Source organism: Rhyacophila brunnea, unplaced genomic scaffold (genome assembly GCF_057557595.1).
Source record: "Rhyacophila brunnea isolate RB1 unplaced genomic scaffold, BYU_Rbru_1.0 scaffold_3, whole genome shotgun sequence".
Lineage (NCBI taxonomy): Eukaryota > Metazoa > Arthropoda > Insecta > Trichoptera > Rhyacophilidae > Rhyacophila > Rhyacophila brunnea.
Window position 1 is genome coordinate 15,918,768 of NW_028232965.1, and position 7,377 is coordinate 15,926,144.

The window sequence follows — 7,377 nt, forward strand, 5'->3', positions numbered from 1 at the left end:
AGAATTGTGCCTTTACTGACATTGTTTGAAAACCTTTTGTATATAAATAACTTAAATTCAATAAAAAATAAAGTTGGCACCTACATATTTGTATAATAATTTCTAAAGTATGAAATATCTCAGTACAGTCTCGCTTTTACCTTTGACTGGTATGCATTGCGAATTTACTTACCTACTAATTTATTACTTATATTTTATTGTGAGTGATAAAACTTATTTATTTTCATCGCCATCTAATCGCCGTGTTAATTTTATACCCACGTCTATTTTTGCGGGCAAAATTTTCGGTGGTAAAATTAATATGATAAAGTTTGGTAATTTAAATCGTACAATTCCACTAAAATATACTTATTAGTGATAATCGCTTGTTTTTTAAAACATTTTGTATTATTTAAATTTGTTCTCTTGAAATTTGGTTAAATTATTTGTCGTTGGTATCCAAACTGATTTAACATATAATGCTGTTGACCAGTGGCCACAAGCAGAATTTTTTCGTTTTGAAAATGATAAATATGAGTGGATATTTATAAATTTTATGAAGGTTTAATTAAGTAGTAGGTACTTCGTGTAAATCTGCTAAAACATTAAGAATTCACTCCGATAAGCATTTAAGATCGACAATACAGTTAAAACAGGGTTTTCTGATTCAATGTCATTTCGACAATTGACTCGACGTGTTAAAAAATATTTATGACGTGTCGTAAACCCTTATTTTTACAGTGAATAATAAATAAATGCACCATTATGCCATTTTCCTACAAAAATGTTTTTGGTATGAAACTATTGAATAGCCTACCGTAATTAGTTTATTTTTAAGGGACGTTTCTATTGTGTTATAATTACATACGTTGTAACTTGCTACTTTAAAAATAATAGAAATAATAGATACCTACTATGTAGAGAACTTTTAGTTAATTTTTGTTGTAAATTTGTTTTAAAAAAAAAGGAATATCCGCCAATAAAATTTTATTACTATCATAATAATAAATTATTGTTCTGTATTATCATTATTCATCACCGTGACAATAATAATGACTATAATGAGACTAGGTAAGGACAAACATCACAAATTGAATCGTTTAGTTTAAAATAAAGCATAAGCGTTGGACTATCATGCCGTGGGTCCCAGGTTCGAATCCTGGGTCTGGCAAGTACACATATTGTTTTTCAATATGTGTGTGAGTCAGGGTATGGACCTAATAGGTTGAGCAAGTGGCTGACATCCATTTCTCGTAAAAAAAATCTGTTAATACAAAACCTCTACTCTGTGGAGGCCCATATGATCCTATTAGGATCGGACATGGTCGAAAAAAAAAAAAAAAATATATCATTATTCATCACCGTGGCAATAATAATGACTATAATGAGACTAGGTAAGGACAAACAACACAAATTGAATCGTTTAGTTTAAAATACACTCACAAATTAGGTAGGTACTATCACTCCCCTCCATTTTGCGTGTGTGTGTGAATTTTTCTCAACTGTCACTTTTATTTTTAGTTTTCTTTTTTATCGTCTGTATTTGGGATGAAGGTGGATAATTGACACACTGGAATGGTTTCGGAAACGACGAGGTTTATTTGGTGTTAATTTATACTATATGGTTACATTTTTTATCATTTAATTCTACGGAGCGCAAAATGTACGCGTTCGCGATTTTGCTGCTTGTCGCGATCTGAGCGCCAAAAAAAAAAAACCGTTGGACTCGCGAGCTGTGCACAATGCGACGTTGCCATACGTGTTTTTTTTCTTTGGACAATGTTGCCGGTCAGATATTATTTATTAGTGGTATTATACATTATTTAATTATTTTCGCAATCAGCCGTTATTATTTGTTGGCTTTGATACCGATTCGGGCGTCTCCAGGTACACAAAGACACACCCAAATGGGGACCATACGGGGGTGTCACAGTACGTGTTCAGTGCGGACAACAAATAATTTTAGATGGTAGTCATAGATTAAATAAATACGGTGGTAAGTTCTTTAATCTGAGGTGGTAAGTGTACGTATATTACAATAATGGTAACCAAAGCATCATCATTGTAACATATAGGTCATGGTCTCCACAACGAGGGGCTGAGAGGGCTCTTGCCTGGGAGCCCGTGCTCAGGAGGAGCCCGGCGAGGCGAATCGACCAGATAAGTGAGATAAACACACATCACAAATTTGCTTTAATAGTAAAAAAAAGAATTTTCTTACAATACTATTATTTATAGTTATGTGGTTATACGAAACAATTCTTAATTGTTTATCAATACCGGACATCTCCATAATTCGTATGAATGTTTTAAAATATACAATAAAACACTAAATATACAGATTATTGTTACCCCGTACATACTGCCTTTATTCTTAGCGATAAGAAGGGGGCCCCACCAAAGATCCTAGCTTGGGGGCCAGCTTCACGATGTGGGGCCTATGGTATAGGTATATACATACACTACAATATTAGTCCTTATAATGTTGAATATAGGTAGGTACCTACTGATTAATGACAATTTTATATTATTCTATAGGAATCGTGTTTAGCAACTCGAGTTGCACCTTCCGTCATGTTTTATCTTATATAATTAATGATACTTCTTCTTCTACCCTGTCATGTCCTAATATTGGGGCATAGGGCAAGCATTGGCGCCACTTCCCTCGGTCCATCGCCATGCGCCTCCCGCCATGTCAGATCTGCAGCAAATAGGTCGCTTTTGTAGCACCGCTGCAGGGTGAGGGAGAGGCGGCCACGGCGATGGAACCCTTGAGGCTGTGCCACAAGGGTACGAAGTGCCGCACTCTTTGGCGGCATCCGGAATACGTGTCCCAGCCACGTAAATCGTTTCTTCGTGATAACTTTAATCACCGAAGGCTGCTGTGCTCACGAACTCGGGTATTTGTAACGCGGTCGTACCAATGTATCCCTAAGATTCGGCGGAGACATCGATTCTCAAAGCTCAAAAGCCGATAATTAATGATACACCATTGGTAATTTAAAATGCTATAATTACGTAGTTTGGTGATGATGGCTTGAACCTTTTCTTAGAAGTAGGTATGGCCTAATGGAGAAGGTTCAAAAGAAATCTTTGAGGATCCTTTGTTTGAAGCTGTGTGGATGCCATCCATGGCTTTATCCGATTGATTTATCTTAAGAACGCTTACACACTGTGTTCAACCAAATTGCTTCGGATATTGGTATATTCCTCCTGCGTGAGAACGAGTTTATGTGAACGATTTATTATAATTATAATAATTATAATTCTTTGTTTTATAACTTCTTAAATAATTAAATGGCGTAGTTAGCTCTATCGGTGTACAGATATGTACTGTATAAATTTTGTATTTACTCGTCTCTGTATAGGTACTTACTATTTTTTCTAATAGTTGCTGCATCTATTTCTTTATTTTTAAACACTATTTTAATACTATTTCTTTGATTTTTTTAAAAATATTCTGTGCTCGTCTTGAATCTATAATCTGTAAAATTTTTCATATGTAAACTAATTTTTAATTTGAATCTTTATGGTAGGTATGTGGATATGTTGTTTTTTAAGTTTAATTAATTAACAAACTGAACTATCCCAAATGAGACAGTAATATAAGTTATAAGCAGTGACGAGTGGTGGTAGAAGTAACATGCCTGCTGATTGTGGGTGGTAGATAAAGTAAGAGTAAAGAATAATACAATTCTTGATGGTATACTTTGTTGAGACTAGGTTCTTTCGCCTGCGGCGCTGACAATCCTTGCCCACTTGCTCAATATACATCCACGTAAGAATTTCAAAGTTTATTGTTGCATTTATACATCCAACGTACGTACGTATGTAAAGAAAAAAATAAGCATACCGTTTTTTCGGAAAATTATAGAGCGTTCCTGTTCGTGAAATTTTCCATTTCGAGCACTGCCCACAGTCAGTGCGTTTTCTATATCACTTAAGCATTCTTTGTAATGTTTAAATGTGTAATTCACAGCTGATCTATTAGCAAAAGCTAACGAAAGTTCTCTTGATTGATTTGGAGCATAGCAAACGGCTCGGTTGTAGTTTTTCAGAGCACCGTTATCATTTTTTTTCTTGAAATATTCATTGCCGATATTTCGAAAAGAAGTTGATTGTTCTGCAGACTTTGTGATTTCAATCTTTTTATGAAAGAGTTTATTATCTTTTAACAATAATTTATAAACCATTTTGACTTTCCGAGCTTTAGAGACTTCCGCGAGATTTCGGGAAAAGCTTATAAGATCATTATTTTTGCACAGTCTGTCAATATCTAATAACATCTCGTCCATTTTTAGTTGTTTATATTATACGTCAATATCAAATTATTATAAGCGTTTGAGTTTCGCATGCCGCTGCCGCCCCGCCGTCCACTCGACCAGTCTGGCCTAGCACCAGGGCTCGAAATGGACCGGAGCGCAGCTAAGCGCGTTCCGGTTCGTGAAATCGATAAATTTATCGTTTAGATTATCAGACCCGATGTTCCCATCCCGTAGCACATTTTGAACCAAAAACGAATATTGTCAGTTAAAAAAATTTGTCAAAATGGCCAAAACAACAATGAGGCCACCTCGCGCTACATCGTCAACCGCACGAGTTAGTGAATGTCTTTTTATTATTTTCTTCAAATTATTATTATTATTTTCAAAACCGGATGATCTTTATTTTATTGGTTAGGTCTACGGATTTTTTGATACGAGGGTGGGTCAATAATTCCTTAGAAAAAAGCATTAAAACACTTTTTATTTTTGTATTTTTTTTATTTCTCAACATAATCTCCTTGGAGCTCAATACACTTGGTCAGACGTTTCTCAATTTTTTTTAAACCGTCAGAAAAATAAGTTTTCGGAAGGTCCTCAAAATAAGCATTTGTCCGATCGATGACTTCTTCATTTGAAAAAAAACGTTGTCCACTTAGCAATTTTTTTAAGTTTGGGAAAAGGAAAAAGTCACTGGGGGCTAAATCTGGCGATTACGGTGGGTGGTCGACCAATTCGAACTTCAAGTCTTCAATTTTAGCCATTGATCGTAAACATGTGTGAACACGGGCATTGTCCTGATGAAAGAGGATTTTTTTCCTGTTTAAATGAGGCCGTTTTTCTTCAATTTTGTTTTTTAGCTGGTCCAATAAAGATGCATAATAATCCCCTGTTATTGTTTTTCCTTTTTCCAAATAGTCAACGAAAATAATTTCACGTGCATCCCAAAATACAGTAGCCATAACCTTACCAGCTGATTTTACGGTTTTCGCCTTCTTTGGACATAGTTTGCCTTCGCAATCCACTGCTTTGACTGTTCTTTCGCCTCGGGAGTATAGTGGTATATCCATGTTTCATCTACAGTCACAAAGCGACGAAAAAATTCATCCGGATTGCGTTGCATGAGCGACAACAGGGCTTTAGAGGCCACCACCCTATTGCGTTTATAGATTATAGATAGATATAGATTATATATGCGTGAGCAAACGCGGCACCCATCTTGCAGAAATATTTTTCATGCCCAATTTGTCATGTAAAATAGAAATGACGCTACCTTTTGAGATCCCTGTAACCTCAATTATCTCACTCAACTTTAATCTTCGGTCACTTAACACCATATCGTGGATTTTATTGATCATTTCTGGTGTAGTCACCTCTACAGGACGTCCTGAGCGTGGTTCATCCTTTGTTGATGTACGACCACGTTTAAATTCATTTAACCAGTTATAAATAGTTGCAAGTGAAGGAGCAGATATGCCGTGAACTAAATCCAACTCATTTTTTATTTCCTTTGCTGTTAACCCTTTCATATTAAAATGTTTAATAACAGCTCTAAACTCAATTTTCTCCATTTTCCATTTTTCCATTTTCCACAAGCAAATTTTTTTTTTAAATGTACGAGAAACACACAACAACCCGACCGATCTAATTGAAACTTCGCAGCATACTGAATCGGTAGTGCCGCTGCATGAAAACAAACCGCTTACAGTACAATTCGCGCCACCTGTCGGCTTTTCTAAGGACTTATTGACCCACCCTCGTAGATTATTCTGCTGGTTGGGTTCTGTTTATCTATGCATGCAATATCGTAAATAATTTTAACGTACCTACATACGCAAACGTAGAAACTGTTGAAATTAATTGAAATTACCATGAATCATGAATAATAATTTAAAATATTAATAAATTAGAGTAGGCAATTTCCATATATGGATTTATAGAGGTTGCTATCATTCAAAATATATCGCGGAATGACGAAACCATAGACTCAATTTCTCAGCATGACAGCATGCGACGTGATAGTAAAATGTTCGCCTCATTAAGAAAACATGTAGGTAAGCATATTTCTTTGTTTAAATGTAATTTTTTGACTAAAAACCTAAAATGGCGAATGACACGAACACCACATTTCGTAATTTTTAATTTTATAATAATGCAGGTAGTTACGCCTAATACCAATTCATATTCTTCTCCAATTAGACGACTAATGCTTCAAATACATTATCATAACGTTACGTGCGGTCACGTGCTGTCATAGTAATGGCTCAAAAAACAGACTATGACGATTTGTCATATAAATGCCGAAAAACCCGTTTCTTATATTGGGGTACTGTGTCACAGGGTGTCACAGGGTGTCACAGAGTGTAAATACGATGTCATAGCTGTCATACAATATCTCTATATATATAAAAATCTCGTGTCACGATGTTTGTGGTCGAACTCCTCCGAAATGGCTCGACCGATTTTTATGAATTTTTTTATGTATATTTGTTAGGTATGAGAATAGGTCAACAAGTATATTTCATAACGCTAGGTGATTAGGGTATCTCTATCCAGAAAAATTTTCTTTTATTTTTTTGACAATTTTTTTTTTTTGTATTTTTTTTATTAATTGGCATAAAAAAATACCTATAACCCAAAATTTTCACCCTCCTACCCCCACCCTCCCATTTTTTAATCGCGATTTTATTATTTTTGTATGAACAAATTTAACCGTCGTTCGTATTTCAAACAGAACGAAATTATTTATGTTGTTGAATGACAGATGGCGCTACGTCCGAGAAGAATTCAAGAGAAGCGTCGCGTCATTTTGACATTTCATTCGGCATATCACAACGCAGTGCGTGCAAAATTTTGTACGATTTATTTTAATTTATCTATTTTTATGTGCGTGTATTTCAGTGCACAGTGCCAGCAAGACGCAAGGGGGGCCATTTGTGCCGTCGAACGAATAAAGCAACAAACATGCGAAATAGTAGAGCAGAAAGAATAGACGAACAAATCTAACAAGATAACAAAAACGTGCGTGTAAGCATGTCGCAATTGCGTGCATCTCAATCACAAGAGGCACAAGCTGAACGAAATCAACAACGACAATTGGAACGGAGCCAAGCGCGCCGGTTCGTAGTTAACACAC